Raw genomic sequence first — 23,071 nt, forward strand, 5'->3', positions numbered from 1 at the left:
CTCTGAACTTCTAGAGTCCTTTTGTCTTGGCAGCAAGAAAATTGACTGACCCCACTTAAACTGGGTATTTTTGCCATGTTTGCGTGCTTTTACCCTTCCAACGGTGAGGGCAAAGACCACAGCTGGGTCCGTCTGCAGCTTAATGCCTTGTACATGGAATGATTGTTTGTTTGTTGGTTCATCAAAAAATGAAGGCACCGTGACAGAGAGGACTTCTGTGAAAGTGCTCGGCCATTTTAGGTGTCTCAAAAGCTCCAACAAGACTTTCAGTCCACTGTGGAAATGAATGTCAACAACTACAGAAGAAAGTAGAAGATTGGAAGAATCCTAAGAGTTGTGTAAAGTTTCTAGAATCTTTGAGAAGTCAGAGCTCACTAATGGCTGAGGAGATGTGACACGTATCCTGCAAGGAGTGTGTCCCTTGACAGGACAGCACAGGACAAAGGTGTGGACTGTTAGGCACAGCTCTTTGGATGGCTTCTCTCCTCCCTCATTCCTAATGGTTCCGTTCCGGAAACCTCCATTAGATTTCCAACTCAGCTTTAAGACCATGTGGTTTAGGAAGGGGGACATGTGTGGAGAGGAGGGGAGAGGGTGGGAGTGGGTGGAAGAATGAGGGATGTGAATTGAGAGGCACCTAGTATCTCTTTCTCTCCTTTTTTCAGAGTATCTTCTCATTTATTAATTATAGGGAGGCTAGCGATGAAATCTGATTCTACCTTATTTTTATTTCTAACAGATCGGAAACGATTCAGGCAGCAAACTCATGCTAAGTAATTTGCCTTACCGCAAACTAGTTTGGCTGTCTCATGAAATTGCTTTTTGGTTAGTTCTAATGTCTAGTTCTTTTGGAGTTACTTCTAGCAGGTAGTTGGTGCTGTGCATCGGTTACTGTATGGAGAATATTAGCCCAGTCTCTGTTTTGCAGTTAAGGAAACCAGCTGAGAGGGGAGCTGTTGAAGGTCACGTTGCAGCGTAGTGATGGGGCTGCAGCTAGAGCTTTGCCTTTTGTTAGGCTAAAAACCTTTTTACGTTTGCTGGTCAGACCCTGTTCCAGATCCATGCTGAGTTTCCAATAGAACATGTAGAAAAATCAGGATGAAAATTTGTGTTTCTGCATCTAAATTAGTTACCCCTAGTTTGGATCAATACAAGTTAATTGAAAAACCATAGGTGTGTACACATTTTCCTAATCATCTAAACTATAGTGTGTTCTTGATTGTGGAATTCTTGAAACCTGGGCTATTCAGGGAATACTCCTCCCTTCCCCCAAAATCAATACATACATTAGATTTGGAGCTTAAACTGTGGTGAAATACCTTAACCATACAGGTCTATAAAGCTAACACCATTTCTGCAACGTTTTATGTCCTTCGCTTTTATAGGGTCTTAGTCAAACTCTTTTTCTGAGGCTAAGTGGTTTAGTACAGTAGATAAATCTGGTTATTGCCCATAAATCTAAGGAAAGTTGAGCTCTCTAGTGATAAATTCGCCTTGTTTTTCTCTACTTTGCTCGTTGCGTGCCCCTCCAAAGTAGAAGCTAAATCAACTTCTTTGTACTGCAGTTGCTCCTGCCACCTGCCCATCCAAATGAATGTCACCTGTGTGATTGAACAGAATGAATGGAAAGTTCTGTCTCAATCCGCGGTACCTTGTTTCACGGCATACTTAACTGCAGCGCAGAAATACAGGAAGCCGAGCCACTCCTGCATCGGTGTGTGAGGCAGGTCAGTGCCGGAACAGGAGGAGCTCTGTGAGAGTGGGCTGGACACGCAGCCTCTGTTAGGGATTTTTCTCTGTTTGGTAAAGAGGAGTGACGGGCGGATTAGGTGAGCCCAGCTGTTCATCCCTGTTTGTCAAGCACCTGCTCTGCGAGGCTGGAGAATATGGCCCTGAACAAGACAATGCGCCCAGACGGGAGACAGGCCGTGACCAGAGAGCTCAGAGATACCGGTCTCACTTCCACTCGGCGGTCCTGACAAGAAGTGGAGAGTCTGGGGACAAGTGGACCTAGACCAAGCTAGTCAGATAAAGCCCTTCCTGAGGAGGGGACATTTCACCTGGGACTTGAAAGTTAAATAAACCACCAAGTGCCAAGGCCAGTGCTTGGCTGCAAACCAGCTTTTTTTTTTTTTTTTTTCTGAAATGTTAATTTCTATGTGAAAAGGAAGTAGATAAAATAAATTGATACATTTGTAAATATTTGCTATAAGCCCATAACACTCAGTGCAAAAGGGCTATTTTTGCCTCGGAAACTCATCAAATTAGCAAATTAATCCACCAAAACTGCTATTGAGATGCCTGAGGTTGTCTCAGTACTTGGTTACTGACATCATGTCCTATTTTTTTTTTTTCTTCTTTTTCGTTTTTTATGAGCCATTCCTTGTTCAAAGTTCCCACTTGAACTTGGGGATTAATAATGGGAATGGTCTTGGAGTTCCAGGCCTTGGAAGGCAGACCAGCTACAGAGGTACTTAGGGAGGCAAAACTGATGAGTGACAGGAGCAGACCAGTGTCATCCAAACAGGTCAGGGCCTGGCTGTGCCCTTTGTCATCCAGGTGACATCCACAAGGTCCTGTAGCCTCTCAGCTCTTCATTTCCTCGGCTTTAAAACAGGCCTAACGGTGCCAGTCTTCAGGCTTATAGGAATCAGCTGTGGTGGTAAGTAAACCGTGTGAAGGGTTGACGCTCCGCAGGACTGATTATATTTCCTTCTTACCATCTCGTTCCAGGTGAGCTAGCCTCTGCCACGCACCTCTCAGTTTCTGTGCTGGTTTTAGGGCTCATCCATATAGGCCGGACCCAGTGCTTACTTGGTTTCTTAGAGCAGATAAGAATGCATTTGCTAGCCAGACTTTTCTTAAAGAGATTTGTCATATCAGTGAGAAGTTTTGAATCTCCCCGAGCTAGGTGGATTACTGTCTACCAAAAGTAGGATAAACAACTGTTTTTGTGTTTTCTGTGTCAATCAGAACTCAGCTTCTCAACACTGGAGCTCTTTCTGGAAGTGGGTCGACATTGGGCTCCAGCTGCTCGTGTCTTACTGGTCACTTTTCCCCTTGTGACACAGGGGTGCTTTGGCCGGAAAGGGTAGACCCAGGAAGACTTGGCAAGGGTGTCATCGTCACGGTGGGGTCAACAGCTGCCACTCTGGGAAACAGCAGCCCAGAGGTGGCAGACAGAAGAGGGTGAGCATTGGTCTCCTGTCTCCACGTCCCAGTACAGGGTTGCCAGCAAACTTCTTTAGCGCTCGTGTACAGTTTTAATTTGGGGATTTAAAGGGTGGGTGCAAAGGAAGAACTATCATATTCTAAACCGAGCCATCCTCTTATTCCCCGAGGGATGGATTGGGAGTGTCCTTGCACTGTTTTGCGTAAACATTGGTGCCATTTCAGCAAGAATGCGATCGTGGATCGCCTGGATCTTCTCCTAGTGACTGTCTGACCAAATCATACCAAAGGCAGAGCTGACTGACATGGTTGGAGGCTAAAGCCATCACCCCACAATGCCCCTCTCTACCATCTCCTCACTGTCTCCCGTGCTCATCGAAGACCTGGCGCTTAAGCTTACGTAATGTCTTTCTCTCAGACCTAAGCCATACCAGCCCCTGAGTCACCGCAGCCTCTTTATATTTGGCTTCGGAAACTCCAGCTACCTTCATTCCCACCTCTTCGGCTGCCATATCCTGGTCCTTGTCATTCCTAGGAGCAGTGCCATATTTGGAATCTTTTTTGTTTGTTTGTTTTTGGCTGTGCTGTGCAACATGTGGGATCTTAGTTCCCTAACCAGGGATCGAACCCACGCCCCCTGCATTGGGAGCACAGAGTCTTAGCCACTGGACCGCCAGGGAAGTCCCACATTTGGAACATTAAACTCCCAATCTCCTATCCTTTCCAACTCTCACACCGTCTTTCCTGTTATCCCTTTATTTCAGCCTCAAACCTTCAATTTTCTAATCCCTCTTTGCTTCCCAGACCAGAACGCCACAATTGATTACCAGCATCCTCAGCTTCCCCTACTGCTTATGGCTGATAAAACGTCACCCTTGGGTTGACTCACTTTTGTCTGTATACTTCTGAGATCCTGGGATCTACTGGAAGAAACGCCACTTGTGTATTTAGATTTCTGCAGTGACTTATGGTCCCCGGCATCACCTGAGTGATGTCACTTGACCTTTCTTTTTACTTGTCCCGACTTAGCCCCCCTCCACCACTTTGCTCAGCAGATTCTTTAAATTACTTGCCTCAAAGTTCATAATCTGCTTGTGTCCTTCTCCCCATCCCCACTGCAGTAGCCCAATTCCAATGCCTCCTACTTCAAGAAAGTTGGAGGGGTCAGAATTCATTCCCTTAGACACCAGCTGTCCCTTTGTGGCCGCTCCCGGATGAGCCTGTGTCCTGCCTCTACCTGTGTTCCCTCCTCCCCTTCCTCTCGGGCTCTGTGCCATCACTTGTCATCTCTCATCTGTCCCTGGCTCTTTTCTTGTCCCTGGCTCTTCTGCCGTTTGTCCCTGGCTCTTTTTCTTTGGATTAAGTCTCTCCTGGTCTTTATTTTTTATTATTATTATTTTTTAAATATATTTATTTTTGGCTGCGTCGGGTCTTCGTTGCTTCGCGGGCTTTCTCTAGTTGCAGCGAGCGGGGGCTACTCTTCATTGCGGTGCACGGGCTTCTCATTGCAGTGGCTTCTCTTGTTGCAGAGCGCAGACTCTAGGTGCTCGGGCTTCAGTAGTTGTGGCACGTGGGCTCAGTAGTTGTGGCTGGCGGGCTCTAGAGCACAGGCTCAATAGTTGTGGCACACGGGCTTAGTTTGCTCCGCGGCATGTGGGATCCTCCCGGACCAGGGCTCATTCTTAACCACTGCGCCACCAGGGAAGTCCCTCTCCTGGTCTTCAGAAACAAGGCTCTCTCTTGACCCTGTGTCTCCTTGTAGCCATTGCCCATCTCCTTCCATTCCCAGCTAAGCCTCCTGAGACCAGGTCTGTGTTGAGAGTCTGCTCCATCTGTTAAGCCGCAGGTACCGTGTCCTCACCTGCTGTGGTGCCCTGCCCAGGTGAGGCTTTTCTGACCTCGTTTTCTCGTCCTCTGTTGCACTTGATGTGGCCGGCTGCTCGGTCCCCGGATCCCTTCCTTAGCTCTGCTGTCCATCTTCTCGCTTCTGACTCTTCCTCCTCTTGCCCCTCTTCTGCATGCTGTCCTGCGTCACCTGATCCATCCCTGTGGCCTTAACAGCCACCCACCTGCGTGCTGAGCAGTCTTAGCTTCTGTCTCTAGTCTGGATTCTCCACAGAGCTCTAGACCCACATCCACTGCCCCTACTCAGTGTCCCACGGGGTCTCCCTAACAACCTCCTTGCCCTCTCCCTCTCACCAGTCACACCCAGTTGCCCGGGGCCGAAATCTGGAAATCATCTTTAATAATCCCCTGTGTGTAGCCACCAAGTCCTCCTAAATATTTTTCAAACCAAGTTTTCTCCATTCCTGCTATTACTGTCTTGGTGCAGGCCTCGGCTCTCTCTCACCCAAACCTTTGGCAACCAGCTGCTTTACCTGCCTCCAGCCCTATCTGTTCCCAAGGCTCTCCTGAGTTTTTCTGACATGCAGATGGGACCACGTTACTCCAGTTCAAACTCAGGATGGAGCTGCTCCTCAGCCAGGCATTCCTAAACCTGCCGGCCTCGTTTTCTGTCCTTCCCGCCACTCCCGGATACATGCACCACAATAGTTCACACCTTTGTTTTCAGACTGTTCGTTTTCCTCTGCCTAGGAGATCCTTTCTCACCTCCTTCAACCTTATTCCTCTTCCAAAACAGCTCAGATGACCTCTCTCGGAAGCCTTCCTTGGAAGGGAATTTGCATAGCATTCTGCCCAAATTGCTGGCATTGTCCTCACATTATAATGAAAATGGCTGTTAATGTTCCTGCTCATCCACAAAACTGCACATGCTTTGAGGGCAGGGAGTTTCTCCTCTGCCCAATGCGGGGCATGTGACCCGCCCTATCAGAGCAGAAGTACCCGGTGATGCTTCTCCCTGTGTCCTCCACCCCTGCTGCTTGTGGAATAAAGTCCCGAATCCTTGGCTGGGCTTTAAGGAAGCATGGCATAGCAGAAAAAAAATAGTTTTTATCAGACAGACCCGGTTTTGAATATTTGCTCCACTATTTATCAGCTAAGTGATCTCAGGTGAGTTTGTTGACCTCTTTGGACCAGTTTCTTTCTATTTTTTGGTTTTTCAAATAAACAAGTCTTCCTTGTTTATTTGAAATTCAGATTTAACTGGCTGTCCTGTGTTTTGTCTGGCAACCTCACCTTGGAATAATGCCCCAATTTTCAGTCCTCTTCTTTTGCCTCCCTCTACTCACATTTCTTTCTCTTTTTTTTTTTTGGCCAGGCCACGTGGCTGGTGGGATCTCAGTTCCCCGACCAGGGACTGAACCTGGGCCCCGGCAGTGAAAGCCTGGAATCCTAACCACTAGGCCGCCAGGAAACCCACTCTGGGCCAGTTTCTTGATCTGTAAAATCAGAATATTACTATTCAAGATTGTTGTAACGTTTGATCGAAATAACACGTACCATGCTCCTGGCATGTAATTGGTACGAAATAAATTCCCTCACCTCTTCCTGGTTTTCACTCTCCCTCCTGCTCCTTCCCGGCACCACCCCACCCCCGCAGTTCCGCCTCACAGAAGCGTCATTGTTGGTGAATCTGCCCCTTCATTTTCCGCCTTTGTTCATACTCCGTTCTTTAAGGAATGCCTTCCTCACGTGTACCAGCCTCCCTGCTCAGTTCCAAGCCCGCCTCAAGGCATCCCAGACCCTCCAGTTGCAAATAACGCCCTCCCAGGTCTTCCGTAAAATTCCGAACTTGCTAAGCAGTTAGCTGTCTTTTACTTTAATTACTTGTAGATAGTTCCTGAGTTGGAAGCTTCTGGAAGGTAGGGATGTTTCTTCTGCTTTCTCGTAGCTGTTCATGCACCTGAGTTACTCAGGGCCTGGAACACCCTAAGTGTTAAATAAATGGTGGTGTACTTTGATGGGGGTTGGTGGGGACAGGAAAATGCTGCTTCATGGGCTAAGCAGCGTGGCAGAGTCTTAATGTAATCAGACTCTGGGAATCCTGAATTTAGCTTACTTGTCCTTAAGATTTTTTGAGTAGTATGAATTTCCACGTGTGCGAGCAAATAAGTGTCTGGAAATTAGACATAATTCTTGGAAATTCAAACAGTGAAAACTGGTTTATAATGTGAAACAAGTAAAGAATATTGCTTGTCCCAAACTACATGAAAGTGTATATTTCTAATTATTTCTCAAAAGCGTCTTCAAAAATGAAACCCTTTAAGGAGACTGTGCTTTGGAAAAACGGTCTTATTTTGACCTGCACAAAGCCCACACAGTCTTTCCTCCAGCCCTCTCAAAGCAAACGTTTTACTACAAGCAAACCCCCAGTGCAACTGCCACAACAAAGAGGGAGTCCACGTAGAAAGACCATTTCCTGTCGAAGTAAATGCCTTATTGATTCATGTATTAATCCGGTGGTAAGCAGGTAACAATGCTGCTTGTGTTACAGGCAGGTAGAGGTGTTTTATAGATCTGCTCACACACATCTCTCCAGCCGTGAAGTGGTCGTTTCCCTTGGACGCTTACTCATCCCCCTTTTTTTTTTTTTTTTTTTCCCCAAACCATTGAATTCTAGATGCAAAGCCTACTAGATGAAAGACTACAGTCTGTCCGCTTCTGGCTTCCACCTGTAGCGGGCCTGGCCATGTTCAGCTGTGACTTCATGGTGTCAAGGTTCACTAGAACTCATCCCTTTCAGTGTTCAGAGCTGCAAACCAGCCACTGCTTGCTCTCACATGTATGTAGCTTTTAAATCGCCTTTCCCCATCCTCTATTCAAACCGTTGCTTTTTTTAGGATCCAAATTTAGTGACTTACCTGTTACCTACCAAATGTAATATGTGCATCTTCATCTTACTGGCTGTGTCTGTCATAAGAGCCTATGGAGATGGGAGGCGTCTTGACTGTCGTCCATCACGTTATTCCACCAGCTCGATGTTAGCTGCTGACTCTCACATAGCCTTTATGTAAGCTGGGGTTGTACATCAGAAATCCCTTCTAGAAACAGCCTCGAGGAGTGGTTGAACACATTACTGTATGTCACGCGGATGTACGTGTGTGCATTTGTTTAGCAGAATACATCAGGTCCTTGTGGCGTCCACTCTGGTGTCTGGCCAGCGACCACTCTTCTCCCAGCACCCAGCGCTCCCTCCTTACAGAGCCCCAGTTTTTTCTTCGGGTAGCAGGTAGAAATCTGCTCCTTCGGGAAGAGGGTGGAACTATCTTAGCTCAGGGGATTAATCATGATTGGCTAAACAGCGAAGGCAGTCCTTTTTAAAAATTTTTTTTATTTTTATTTATTTATTTTTGGGCCACGCCACATGGCTTGCGGGATCTGCGTTCCCCGACCAGGGATCAAACCCAGGTCCCCAGCAGTGGAAGCGTAGTGTCCTAACTGCTGGACCACCAGGAAGTCCCTTTTTTTTTCCCCCCAAGGCAGTCTTACTTCCTTTAGCCAGTGATGGATGTGAAAAGGAGTTGGGAAGAATGTGACCCAGTTCTGGCCAGTGAAATATTAAGGAAAACATGTTACTATAAAGGCTTCCCTTCCCTAATAAAAAGGTAAAGCCCCAAGAGAAGACAGCCCCTCTTCTTCGTTCCTGCCCAGAAACCGGCGTGATGACGAGGACTGTGGCGTTATCTCGTGACTGGGTGGAAAAGGCGAAGGGAATTGCGGAGTCAGGGGTCAGGCCCCGTGGAGCCGTGGACCCGCTGCTCCTACTGGGCTTCTCGTGTAAACCCTTGTCCTGGGGTGCGAGGAACTTGCAGGGGCCCATTCTTGACCTACTGCCACAGGGGAGACTGTAAGTTGTTCCCTTGGGGAACGGGATGGAGGGGAAGGGACATTGAAGGGGGTGTTACCGTTCCGTGTGTCTGAAGTGTTGTCTCGGTAATTTTTTTTTTTTTTTTGTCTCGGTAATTTTATGGTCCATCCATATGGAATCCATGGGATAGATTTTATATGTAAACGTTTTTAATATGAAAAAATGCTACGATACAATAATAAGTGAAAATGTAGCACATTTATGTGTATATTATAATCCCAACTCTTTTGAGGGAAAGGTATAGGAGAAGTGGAAAGTAAACATGTCAAAACAGTGTCGTTTGCTTCCGGGAACTAGGATTTTGAGCAGTTGGGGTTTTTGTGGTGGTTTTGTGTTTGTTTGTTTGTTTATATTTGTGTGCAGTTATCACACATGTATTTTTACTTTTAGATTTTTTTATTGTGGTAAAAGACATAAAATTTACCATCATAATCATGTTTAAGTGTGCAGTAAGTATGTTTGTATTGTTGTACATCCATCACCACCGTCCATCCCCAGAACCCTTTTCATCTTGTCAAACTGAAACTCTGTTCCTGTTGGATAGTAATTCCCCACTTGCCACTCCCTGCAGCCTCTGCCACCCACCGTTCACTTTCTGTCTCTGTGAATTTGACTGTTCTAGGTACCTCACTCGCATAAGTAAATCATGCAGTGTTTGTCCTTTTATGTCTGGCTTATTTCACTTAACAAAATATCCTCAATATTCATCCATGTCATAAGGTATGTCAGAATTTCCTTCCTTGTTAAGGCCAAATAATGGTCCTTCGTATGTATATATCACATTTTGCTAATCCACTCATCCCTCAGTGGACACTTGGATTGTTTCCACATTTTAGGTGTTGTGAATAATGCTGCTGTGAACATGGGTGTACAAATAAACAAGTATTTTATAATCTTTTTTTTTTTTAAGTAGCAAATGAAGAAAAGCTTGTGGAAGCCAAATTATCTATATAAAACTTGTGCTTTTTTCCCATCATTTCCCATTTTGCATCAGATCTTTTGGATACTTTGGCCAACTGTACCATTTCCCTATCAGAAGGAAGAATGGTGGCTGGGAGCCTTCTCCCCATTTAAAAACCTGAGAGTAGTGAAGTGGTTAACCATTTTCAAGCGTTCTGCCCACCTGCCCCCTTCCCTCGCAGTTAAAGAGCAGGTTATGTGACTTCTTACCCCCTGAGAACGCTCCCCTAGTGCCTGTCGGCCCCCCACCTCTGAGACCGTCCCTGGAGAGCCGCTCACTGTGCCCACAGCCCGGGGTGTTCCTCCAGCACTCCAAGGGTGTAGTGGCGTCATCAGGTTCCCCAGCGAACTACACAGAAAGCGAGAGAGCAGCGAGGTCAAGTCACTAGATGAGGTGCTCCCACGTGGCAGCCACCCCGCTAGGCACCCAGGGGTCAGCGAAGAACAGGCCCACCGGGTACCAGACGGCCTTCAGGGAACCTGTCGCTTCAGGTGGAAGAGGCAGTGTTAGAATCCGCTAACTTGGTGGGCGTCGTGGAATTTGAGACCAGAGGGGAGTTCCCTGGTGGCCTAGTGGTTAGGATTTGATGTTTTCACTGCCGTGGCCTGGGTTCAGTCCCTGGTTGGGGAACTGAGATCCTGCAAGCTGCGCGGCATGCCCGAATTTGAGTCCAGAGCCCCTAGAGCTGATTACGTCCAGCCACGTGAGACACTTAGGCGAGGCATTCAGGCGGTAGGTTGAGCTGAAAGGGCCTTTCCCGCGCTCATCCCGGCTGACGGCCATCGTCTGTGAGCTCTGATCATCCAGGCAGACCCAAGTCAGCTCTTTGGCCCTAACCTCCTCTTACAAGCCTCCTGTCAGCCCCGCTCCTTCCTCCTTTGCAAGATGTCACTCTGCAGTCACACCAGGTGTGCCTTGTCCCTCCCTGCCTTTCCTTCCTTGTGGAAGGTCTTCCTCCCCAGGCTCCACCTCTGCCCGCTGGATCCTTCAACTTCCGCCTCAAAGGCCACCTCCTCAGCATTCCAGCCGGACAGGACGGAAGCCCTCCCTGTTTGAGCAACCTCTGTTCTCTGATCCGTGCGCCGTTTCTGTTCCGTGTGGCAGCAGGCTTGGGGCTGTGCTTGTGTGTATATGTTGGCGGCTCTTCTCTCCCCTCCGTCCCCATCCTCTCCCCCCCCCCACAGATATAGATATACAGATCATCTTTATGTTATACGAGCATGAAGAAAGGAACGGGAATGTACCCACTCTTTAGTTAGTAATGGTCACCTTAGGCGAGGCAAAGGAGAATGTAAAGAATTGAAAACAAGCTTATCTACTGAACTCTGAGCAAGTGCGGGGAATACGCCGGAAGGAGCCAGGCAGCGCACGTCTGGGTCACTGGGGAGCAGGTTGAGGACGCATCAAGGCTCCTCCCGCTGGTCGTGGGTTACGTCAGCGACTCGGAGCGGAGGAGCTGGAGCCCGCTTCCAGAAGCGTGGCATATTTTTATATTCCTGGGGAACTAAATAGAGCTCTTATTTATGGGAGAGCAGGCACAGTCGCCCTCTCGTCACCCGGGCCTCTCGCTGCCTGTGTGGGGCTGCGGCCCTGTCGCCCGCCACTTCCCCCTCTGCACCCAGCTCTCCCTCCTCTTGATTCTCTCCTTTCTGCACCTTGTCTCGCTGGCTTCTTCCCGGGCTCTCCTCTCCTCCTCTGTTGTCTTCCCTTTTCCTGTCCCCATACGTCATCCTTCCCTCCCTGGCTTCACTGGCTCCTCCCTTTTCAGTATAAAGTTAATGTATACGCTTCACGCTTGTTCTATTTATTGGCTGTGGCTTCGTGTGTTATTAATAGAGCAGTAGATGAGTTATGGTTTGGAGCTTCTTTTCCCCTAGAAAAATTCCAGCCCAAGTTACTTTTTCAGTCAATGGGCTTTAATTGATTTTTCTCCCCCGATCAATGATCTTCTACAGAAAAGCTTCCCACTGCCCTGTGAAATACAGGCCTGGGAAGGAGGCCCAGAGACTCAGCTCTGTGGGAGCTGAACTCTGGCCCTCTCCGGCCCCCCAGCTCCACGCTTCCCCCGCCGCCCACCCACTGCACCGACCAAAAGCTGGGAACAGGCCTCCTCCCTCCCCATCCAGCCCCTGGACCAGCAGCGTCGGGTCTGTGGGGAGATTTTCTCCCTCTGCCTCCTGGGAAGGAGGATGGGCTGGGCACCTTCTTCCCTGCTCTGCTTCCCAGACTCTCTGGGGTTCTGGGTGAAAATTGTGTTTCTTCGATCAGATGCTCAATTTTGGAAGGCTGAAATAAAGTGTCAGCTTTGCTGTGTACAGGCATATGCAGTGTGTAAATGACAGGCTGAATTTAAAGCAGGAGGTGGCAGTGCCGTTAGTTGATTCGTTCATTCGTTCATTTGTTCATTCGTTCTATCCCCTCCCTGACGCTGAGGGCTGTTTTGCGTTGGGAAGTGGAAAGACAGAGGCTCTGGAGGGAAATCACTTCCAGTCCAGTTCCCATATTAAGCACCCCTCCGTGCCAGGCTTCCCAGCACTTGGTTTTCTGGCGAGAAAGATCACAGAGACACCAGCGCATCCACGGCTGAACCTCCAGCCGTCACCCTGCTTTCTGATCCCTGGGTCAACTCCCTGCTGCACACCTTTGAATTCGGCAATCCCAGTGGTGGCCTTCCTGGTCTGGGCCCTTTTTCGTGGTTCAGCCATTCCTGGATCTCTGGCCCATTGTTTTCAGCCCATCCAGTGATTTTGTAAATTAATTCCCTGTGTTAACCCGTCGGTTTAAAATATAACCAATGCAGGGGTTCCCTGGTGGTGCAGTGGTTAAGAATCCGCCTGCCGATGCGGGGACACAAGTTCGAGCCCTGGTCCAGGAAGATCCCACATGCCATGGAGCAACTAAGCCTGTGCGCCACAACTACTGAGCCTGCGCTCTAGAGCCCACGAGCCACAACTACTGAAGCCCGCGCGCCTAGAGCCCGTGCTCTGCAACAAGAGAAACCCCCGCACTGCAATGAAGAGTAGCCCCCGCTCACCGTAACTAGAGAAAGCCCGCATGCAGCAACAAAGACCCAATGCAGCCATAAATAAATAAATAAATAAATTTATTTTTTAAATAAATAAATAAAATAAGAAATATAACCACTGCAGAGAGAGAGCCTGCTAAGGACTAAATGTTTCCCCGAGCAAAAGTCATGTGTTGAAATCCAGTCTCCAATGTGATGGTATTAATTAAGAGGTGGGACTTTTGGGAGGTGATTAGGTCATGAGGGTGGAGCCCTTGTGGATGGGATTAGTGCCCTAATGGACCCCAGAGAGCTCCTCTGCTCCTTCTGCCCTGTGAGGACACAGTGAGAAAACGGGCATCTGCAGCCAGGAAGAGACCTCTCACCAGGACCCAACCGTGCTGGCACCCTGACCTCAGGCTTCCAGCCTCCAGAACTGTGGGAAATAAATATCTGTTGTTTATAAGCCACCCAGCCTATGGTACTGTGTTACAGTGGCCTGGCCAAGACAGAGCCATCTCTCACCATCTGCACTGGGCAGCAACCCCTCTGCATTATTCCTTCTCCCTTCTGCAGCATCGTGGCGTGTAGTTCTGTACTGCCTTGGGTACCTGTTGTTTCTCTCTCCTCCTTCCATTGTTAGCAAGGGGCTAGTTTCCCAGGCCTTGCACAGAGAGGTGCTTAATATGGGATCTGGACTAAAGTGACTTCCTTCCCAGAGCCTCTGTCTTTCTAATTCCCAATGCAAAACGGGTCAGGGAAGGGGTAGAACTAACTAGCTGTCACTTCCTGCTTTAAACTCAGCCTATCATTTACACACTGCATATACCTGGGGGTGGTTTAACACCTGGCCGCCCTCCCCCCCACCCCTTAAACCTAGTTGTTGGTTGGTTTTAACAAAGCTCTGATCCCAAAGCCCATCAAGGAATTCTAGCAGGACCTGGGTCATGGGTGTGGCTCTGTCCTCAGGGCAGGTTCTGGCCTACCTCAGGGACAAAGAAACTCCTCTGCCTTAAAATGAGGCTGGAATCTGTATCAGCTCAAAAGTTGTAAAACAAATACGAGCTATTTCTGGAGTGGAACAACTGCCTCCGGATCCAGGTGAGGTGAGGAAGCCGCCTGGATTTGCAGGAGAGGCAAGTGGGGCACACAGGACAGAGGCGCCTTCCTGGAGCTACAGTAGGCCGGCCGTCCCTTCCAGTGGGAATCTGCACTGCCGCGCTTCCAAATGACCTTAAAGCTTTCCGTCAAGGCACAGGAGTTAACTGGGACAAAAGGGTGTGAAAGCAAGGGGAGAGGAGGCCGAGCAGCCCGTGCTTGTGTGGGCTCGTGGGTTCGAGTGGCTTTGGACCCTGCGACGGGAGCCCGACCCCGCCTTACCTTATGGTTGTGGAGGGAAACGCTGCAGGAGCCACTAAGTGCGAGCCGTGGGAAGCCCCGCATCTGCTGTGCTTTTTTTTTTTTTTTTTAATTGAACTAAAAAATAATCTCTCTGTACAGTATAAACTCTTTCTTCTTTTTTTTTTTTTTTTTGCCCGCGCCTTGCAGCTGGAGGGATCTTAGTTCCCCGACCAGGGATCAAACCCGGGCCCAATATAAACTATTAATAGATACCTAAATACAATATGGTTTTTCAAATGAAATCATGTGTATAATGTTGTATTCATAAAGTACACTAATGAAAAGCTATACAGCATTAACAGCAAATCCAAATACAAATGGAGATATTCCTCTGAATTCCACATTTCATCGAGCGTCAGAAACTACCAGTCTTTTAGTCCTTTCCTTGTGTATTATTCTGTATTTGCATTCTCTGCATCGGATTGGATCCCTGGATTTTATTTCATTTTCTGTGGGACATTCTCCACAGATACGTATCATCAGCCGCCGCTTTGGGGGTTGCACATCCTTCTGGGTATCCATTGTTGTCCCCACATAGCACGGAGAGACTTGTCTACGCCTCCAAACAGATTCCCGCTCACTGCTGTGTCCTGCTGGGCTTTGCCCGTGGATGAGCTGGACTTCTCCAGTGCCTGCCTGCTCCAGCTTGACAATTCTTTGCTTCTGTGGCTGCGTCCTAAATGCGACCCAGGCTGGACACTGACTAGGAAGAACAGGGCCACCCTTGCTTCTTTACTCTCTACTAGCTGTGTGACCTTGGACAGGTGACCTAACCTCTCTGAGCCCCAGTGGGGAAACAGGCCTGGCTTTCAGGGCAGTTGTAAGAATGAGGTGAGGTTCTGTATGTAAAGCACCTTAGCTTGGCGCCAGGGGGAGGAGGGGGCGGGCCCTAGCCCACAATCAGAGACCTGGATTCTATTTATCTCTGCTAACTCCATGTGACCTTGGGTAAGTCGGTCCCCTCTGGGTTGAAATGGACTTATTTTGTGATATCTGTGAAAAATACCCCCAAAAAGTCACAACGTGGCCCATTTCGCTAGTTTCTACATGGCCTTTTATCTGTAACTTGAAGTAGCATCCAGGGGCTCAGGACCCAGGGTGGGGAGACTGCAGACCAAGGAGCACTCCTCAGCAGGACCAGGGTGGGGGCTCCTAGATGGGGCCTCTGTGGTGGGCTCAGCTGGTTGTGGAGGCCATCCTCATGGAAGACAGCCACCAGCCTGGAGGCTTGTGGTTAACTTACCCAGGAGCTCATGAGCCCAGAGGCCAGGGGCCACCTCTCTTTCGCCCTGTGCCTTGCCAAGTCGGCCAGAGCACAGGAAATGCAGGAAATGGCAGTTGATCCAGACAGACGGGAGTGACGGTGGGCAGGCGGGCAGCTGCGCTGAAGCCGGGTCTAGCCCAGGGCCGGCAGGTGTGTGAGCAGGTGCTGTGCTGTAGCCAGGTGCTGCTGTCCACTCTGGTGAGCTGCAGCAGCTGGCCCTGGCCGGGGTCCCTCTGGAGGGGGTGTGGAGATGGGTGCTTGGGAAGCTGAAGCGGCTGGTAGAACAGCACTGGGGTGCAGGAAGCGGGGGTGGTCGGGAAGCGCTGAGCAGAGCAGAATGGTGGGGTTTTGCAGCCAAGGGGACGTTGTCTCCAGTGCACCTGGGCTGGTAGCCGAGCCCAGCTGGCTGCATCAACCTCAGGAGAGTCGTCCCCCGGAAGCATGGGGCATGCTTACTCCAGAAAGGCTTCAGGGGGCTGTTGACTGGGTGCCAGGTGCCTTGCAGTCACTCGGAGGGCTGGGCACCATTCCCTGCATTCCACACAGGAGGAAACGAACCCAGAGAAGAGGGGGCTTTCCTGACGTCAAGCAGCTAGTAGGTGGCCAGAATTCAAGCCACGTTGCTGGATATTGAGGGGCTTTTTCCTCCCAGTTTTCAGTATTAAAAATAACATTGGCAAGGAATAAATCACTTTTTTTTTTTCTTTTGCATTATTCTCAGGAGAGCAATGACAGGGTCAAAGCATTCCAGCATTTTCATAGATCTTGATATACATAATTAACAAATTTTGCCCCCAAAGGGATGCATCAGTTTACAAGGCCAACAGCAATGGACCAGTTTCACCTGAAAATGTTCCCCCCCCCCATAAAAACACTGCTGAACCCCAGAAACTGTGCCCTGTCCTGACCATGATCCTCCCTTCTCCCTGCAGGTAAGTCCAGTGCAGAGCTCTGTGATACAGCCCATTGGGGTTTTACCTGGGATCGCATTGAACTTATGTATCACGTGGGGAGAGTGGATCTCTCTATAATGTTAAGTCTTCCAGTCCATGGACATGGTATATCTCAGCATTTACTGAGGCCTCTTTATCTCATTATCAAGTCTTATGATTTTCTCCAAAGAGGTTTTGTACATGTTTTAAGAGGCTTATATTTGATGTTATTGTAAATGGTTGTTCTTACTTCATTTTCTAATTGTTTTAGCTAGAATTTTTTAGCGTAGGTGGGTGGGGGGGGCGGGGTTTGCACATTGATTTTTATATCCAGCAACCTAGCTAAAACCTTTGTGTCCTAGTAACTTATCTGTTGGTTCTGTGACTTTTCTATCCTCTAAATAAGGACAATTTTGCTTCTTCCTTTTGAATCTTTATACCCTTTTTCTCCTTGCCTTACTGCTCTAGCCAGGACCTTCAGGACAGTTTGAACCATACTGGAAGTGGTAACAATGGACATCTTTGTCGTGTTTTCAGTCTCACAGGGAAAGCTTTCAGTGCTTCAGCACTGTATGTGATGCTTGTTATAGGGTTTTGTAGCTACCCTTTATCAGGGCAAGGAAGTCCCTTCCATTCCTAGTTTGCTAACAGTTTTTCTCATGAATGGATCTTGAATTTCATCTGCAACCATAGAGAGCATGGTATGACTTCTCATTTTTTTTCTGTTAAAGCAATAGATTATGCTGAGTTTACCAATGTTGAACCAATCTGCTTGCACTCTTGGGATTAACCCACCTTGGCTGTGTTGTTATCCTTTTCATGTATTGCTGGATTCAGTTTGTTACTCATGTTGAATTTTTGCATCTATTTCATGAATGAGATTGCCCTGTACTTTTTCTTTTTCCCATTTCCCTTATCACGTTTTGGTGTCAAGGCTATGACTGCCTCACAGAAGGAGTGGGGCATTTCCCTCTTTTTCTACATTCTGAGTTTGTGTAAGAGTGGAACTCTTTGTTCCTTAAATGCATGTGAGAGTCACAGGTGAAGCCATCTGGGCTGGCCGTTTGCTCTGTGGGAAGTTCGACTCCTGATCAACTTTCTCAGAGGTGTCATCCCTTTCTTCCCCTCCTCCCAGACCAGACCACCTCACAACTGGACCATCGTGGCACCCTAAGGGGTACTGCCCTGGGCCTCCGCAGCTAGTCTTCCCGAAGCTCCATCTCCATCCTAGCTCTCCTGCTCCAGAGCATGCGTGGGTCCCCACTGCCCCCAGGCAAAATCCAGATTTATAGCAAGATGCTCCTGGCCCTCAACTGTGGCTGGACCACCTGTCCACCCTCCCCTAATGCTGTGCCCTGCTGAGCTTGTGGCACACCTAGCTTCTGTCCATGCGGACACACTACAAAAGGCTGTCACGTCCTTACCCCTTGTGCCACTAACATCACCTCTTCCAGGAAGCCTGGCCCTTCCCTTTAGCTGCGGGTCCCCTCCCTCCTGTGGCTCTCTATTTCTTTTCTTTTCTTTTTTTGTGCTGCTCTCATTTTTTAAAAATTTATTTTAGGTAAGTATAGTTGATTTACAATGTTGTGTTAATTTCTACTGTACAACAAAGTGATTCAGTTATACATATATATACATTGTTTTTCATATTCTTTCTCTATTTCTGCATATTATCAAAATGGCTTTGGGTAGAATTATTCTTCACTCAAGTGAGTGTTCCAAGAGGACGGGCACTGTTGTTAATGGTTTACTTATTCAGTCAACAAACATGTCCAGTGCACCAGGCACCATGCTCAGTGCCGGGATACATCAGTAACTAAGACAGACAGGTTCCAAGCATTTCGAAACTTTCCAGTGAGCAGGAAATAAAACAGCTTGCACTGTACAGGTATGAGTATAAATAAAGCAAAATTAAATCACCCCAAATCTCGCTGTTAACTATTGGTGCATTTCTTCCCACCTTTAGAAATGCATTAATAACCTACCTGGGGACTTCCCTGGTGGTCCAGTGGTTAAGACTCCACGCTCCCAATGCAGGGGGCCCGGGTTCGATCCCTGGCCAGGGAACTAGATCCCACATGCCACAATGAAGATCCTGCGTGCCGCAACTAAGACCTGGCGCGGCCAAATAAATAAATAAATATTAAAAAAAAAAAAAAATAACCTACCTGAATAGGTACATCTATTACAGATAAGGAAACTGAGGCACAGAGCTCTTAAATCAAAGGTCACAGGGAAGATGGAGGCCTGGGTTTTAACTCAGGCAGCCTGGCTCTGAGACCCCACCCCACACCACCGGCCCTTTAAAAAATATAATGGGTCAAACTGTGTGTCCCTGTTTGGGGGCCCAAATTTTTCACTTCTCTTACAACACACATCTTACCTTGGGAACACCGAAATGTGCACCTGGCCCCTACCTTAGTATCACACCTCATGGGCTCTACCTGCTGCCTTCTCAGACTGTCGTGGGGAGAGGCCCCACCCGGGGAGTTCAGGGGCCTGGGTTCTTCTCGCCCTGCCACCAACTCACTGTGTGACCTCGAGCTAGTCACGCAGCGTCTCCAAGCCTCAGTTTCTCCACCTGTAAAAAAGGAGCTGGGATTGTGTCGCACTACAGGCCGGCCTTGAGGGGCCCTCTCTGTTGAGCGGGTGGCAGTCCCGGGATCTCTGCCGAGTGCTGGGCTGTCCAAGGCTGCGCACCGCGGCGCATCTGGGCCCGCGGGGCCCACCTCCCCCCACCGGCATGGCCGGTGCGCCCCGTCGCGTCCGGGTCCGACGGCCCATGGCAGCAGCTGAGAAAGTCGCCCCGCCAGGCCAGGGGGAATCGGCACCAGCAAGCGTCCCACGAGGGCGATGGCTCCGGACGCTGTGCCCCGTCACCCCGTGGCACCTGCGCTCAGGGTGGGCAGGACAGGCGTGCAGGGTCCGGAGGCTGCGCTGGCGGAGCGTGGGGGTGACTTGCGGCGTCAGGGGACCACAGGCTGCCCTGGGGACCTCCGCCTCGCCTTCCCTGCCGGTGTCATCGGAAGGTGCGAAAGTAACACGGGATGTGCTTGGAGCTCCTGGCACGTTGCAGGCTGTCAAATGCGGCAGCCTTGACCATCCTCACAAGTCGGGCTTTGGGGTCCGGTTCGATTAACCGGGTTAGGGGCCGGAGTGGCTTCCTCCCTCCCCGCAAGGACCAGCCCCGTCTCCGCCCTCCGTAGGCTGGGTGGCAGGTCCTTTACGGGCTCTCCCCACGGTCCGGGCCCTGGCCGTGTGCCCGTGCTCCTCCCCTGGGGCCTCCACTGCCACCCCTGAGAACTTTCCTCTTTCTCGACCAGGTACCTTTGAACTTTGCATGCCACGGACCCCTGAGGCAGTCTGGGGGAAGCCTATGGACTTCTCTAAACAGTATTTTAAAATGAGTAGATGGAGGAAACCAATTATACAGAAAAGCAATTAATAAAAAAATTTTAAACACGTGTGCAATGTAGTAGTGTATTTTATTTATTAGCACATTAAATAAAAAGACCAAAGCTGCAAGTCTAAAATTCATCATTTTAGGACTTCCCTGGTGGCACAGTGGTTAAGAATCCGCCTGCCAATGCAGGAGACATGGGTTCAAGCCCTGGTCCGGGAAGATCCCACATGCCGCGGAGCAACTAAGCCCGTGGGCCACAACTACTGAAGCCCGTGCGCCTAGAGCCCGTGCTCTGCAACAAGAGAAGCCACCACAATGAGAAGCCCGCACACCTCAACAAAGAGCAGCCCCCGCTCGCTGCAACTAGAGGAAGCCCTAGCGCAGCAACAAAGACCCAACGCAACCAAAAATAAATAAATAAAAATAAAATTTAAATTAAATTTCATCATTTTAAAGTAGCAGTGAGTGTAAATGATATTTAAAGATTTTTCTTCAGTTGAAATGTGATTTGAAAATATCTGGGTTTCTGTTGGTGACAAAGTCACCGGTGCAGCTGACACCACTGAAGTTTGTTGCCCCCATTCCTAACTGATGAAAAAGTAAATATCAGTCAGAGGTGTGTGGAAATGAGGCTGTAAAATTTGTTTGTCCAATTTCAGAAACCCCTGGCTTCTCTATCCTCTGGTCTCCCCCTCCCTACGGTTCTCTCTGTGAATGCCTGGTTAAGAAACCCGCTCTGGTAATAGGCTTGTGTAAGAGGGACTAGGAGAGGAGTGGGGGAGGGTGTGTGCAGAGAGAGGCAAGCCTTCCTGATTGGGTGGGTCTGCTTGAAAGGCAAGCATAGGGCCGATTTTTATGCCTCTGGGCCTTTGCACATGCTGTTCCCGCTGCTAGGCCTTTCCATCCCATGCCCTTGCCCCATCTGCCTCCCCCACCCAACTCCTTGGAAAGCCTCCACCTGCCTCAGCCCCAGCACAAGGTCCCCCTCACTCTAGCTTCCTGCTGTTACCATCTCTCCTCAGATCATCTGCATTGATCTCAAGTGTTTGTTTTCAGGCCAGGCTATCCTGCTGGACTGACCCAGGCAAGGTCTCGGCCAGGGCTGCTCCACCTCTGGGTCTCCAGGGCCCAACTCAACATTGGGCTCAGCGGGTGTTTGTTGAATGAATAAATGAAAGAGTGAATGAATGAATGACAAAGTTGCGCACTGCCACGATCTCTAAGCTTCTTGCAGGGCTCACATTTCAGAGAAGACTGCCTGCAATGATGTGTGTTACTTTCCTAATATGCGTGTTTTCTTTTTTAAGTTGTTATTTTTTAAAGCAGGTTAAAAACAATGTTTAACTACAGTGGAATATTATATGGCCATAAAAAGGAATGAAGTACTGACACATGCTACAATATGGATGAATCTTGAAAATATTATGCTAAGTGAAAGAAGCCAGCCACAAAAGGCCACATATTGTAAGATCCAATTTATATGGAATGTCCAGAATTGGCAAATCCAAAGAGACAGAAAGTAGATTAGTTGGGGCTGGGGAATGGGGGCACGACTGCTACTGAGTACAGGGTTTCTTGTTGGGGTGTTGAAAATGCTCTAAAATTACATAGTGGTGATGGTTGCACAACTCTGTGAATACACTGAAAACCGCTTAATTTAAATGGGTGAATTTTAGGCCATGAGAATTGTATCTCAATAAATGTGTTATTAAAAACTGTGTAGGCAAATACCTACATTTCTGTCAATTTCCACACGTTCCTGCAATGTGGTCCCTGCACAGAGCTGGGCAGTGAGATTATTGTGTGAGATAAACACACACAATAAACTTGTGTTACATTTGTAATCAGTAGTTTTAAAAAGTTTACTTAAGAGCACTTGATTCTTGGGACTTACCTGGTGGTCCAGTGGTTAAGAATCCGCCTTCCAATGCAGGGTACGTGGGTTCGATCCCTGGTCAGGGAACTAGGATCCCACATGCTGCAGGGTGACTAAGCCCACGTGCCGCAATTACTGAGCCTGCGCGCCACAACTACTGAGCCTGGGCGCTACAACTAGAGAGCCCACGCACTCTGTAGCCTCTGCCACAACTAGAGAGAAGCCCACACACCACAACTAGAGATAAGCCTGCGCACTGCAACGAAGAGCCCATGTGTCGCAACGAAAGATCCTGCGTGCCGCAACTAAGACCCAACGCAGCCATAAATAAATAAATAAATAAATAAATAAATATTTTTTTAAAACACAAAACCAAAAAATGAAAAAACACTTGATTCTTGGACTTCCCTGGCGATCCGCAATGAAAGATCCTGCGTGCCACAACTAAGACCCAACGCAGCCACAAATAAATAAATAAATAAATAAATAAATTTTTTTTAAAAAAATGAGAAAACACTTGATTCTTGGACTTCCCTGGCGGTCCAGTGGTTAAGACTCCGTGCTTCCACTGCAGGGGGCACGGGTTCAATCCCTGGTCAGGGAACTAGGATCGCGCATGCTGCATGGCCAAAAAGAGAATAAATAAATAAATGAAAAGGTATTTTTAAAAAAAACACTTGATTCTTGTATATATTATGTCATCATCTATCTAAAACGGTTAGGGGGACACAAATAGCTACATTTTTATTTATGTTAGAAAGAAATGATGGGAGGAAAACCCATAATATAAAGTGGTTGCCCTTAGGTTCATGGGTTGACGTAGTTGTAGCTGGTGATGGGTCCTTGGAGGTTCATCAGACTGTTAAATTCTCTCCACTTTTATGTATGTTTGAAACTGTTTATAATAAAAAATTTAAAATATACCTGAACCAATCAGCAGATATTTATCACTGAATAGCTGCATTTATTGAGTGCCTGCTGTGTGCCAAGCACTGTGTGAAGTGTTCCTAGGATCCAGGAGGTCATTTTATCCTCACACCAGGCCTGAGGAGCCAGCACCTGTTACAGGTGAGAGAAACCTAGAGGCGTGTGGTCACGTTGGGAGGACAGGGCGGGGGACAAGCGTGGAGGTACCAGGGTTTAACAGAGCTAAATCCTCAGCTTTCAGCAGCAGGCAGCCATTGGATCGTATCTAAAAATGAGAAATCAGGGACTTCCCCGGCGGTCCAGTGGCTAAGACTCCACGATTCCACTGCAGGGGGTGCGGGTTCGATCCCTGGTTGGGGAAC

The 23,071-nt window shown here is 48.5% G+C and overlaps 1 pseudogene across 1 annotated transcript; it reads right to left on the minus strand.

The window, feature by feature from the left end:
* Window positions 1-12,711: 12,711 nt before the first annotated feature.
* LOC309625814 (DNA-directed RNA polymerases I, II, and III subunit RPABC4 pseudogene) lies at window positions 12,712-21,825 on the minus strand (annotated as a pseudogene). Its single transcript, XR_014249961.1, has 2 exons — window positions 18,668-21,825; window positions 12,712-18,484 (listed from the first exon to the last, which is right to left on the minus strand). The product of XR_014249961.1 is annotated as a DNA-directed RNA polymerases I, II, and III subunit RPABC4 pseudogene (transcript).
* Window positions 21,826-23,071: the final 1,246 nt, after the last annotated feature.

The sequence above is a fragment of the Balaenoptera borealis genome, assembly GCF_965194805.1.
Source record: "Balaenoptera borealis genome assembly, chromosome: 3".
Lineage (NCBI taxonomy): Eukaryota > Metazoa > Chordata > Mammalia > Artiodactyla > Balaenopteridae > Balaenoptera > Balaenoptera borealis.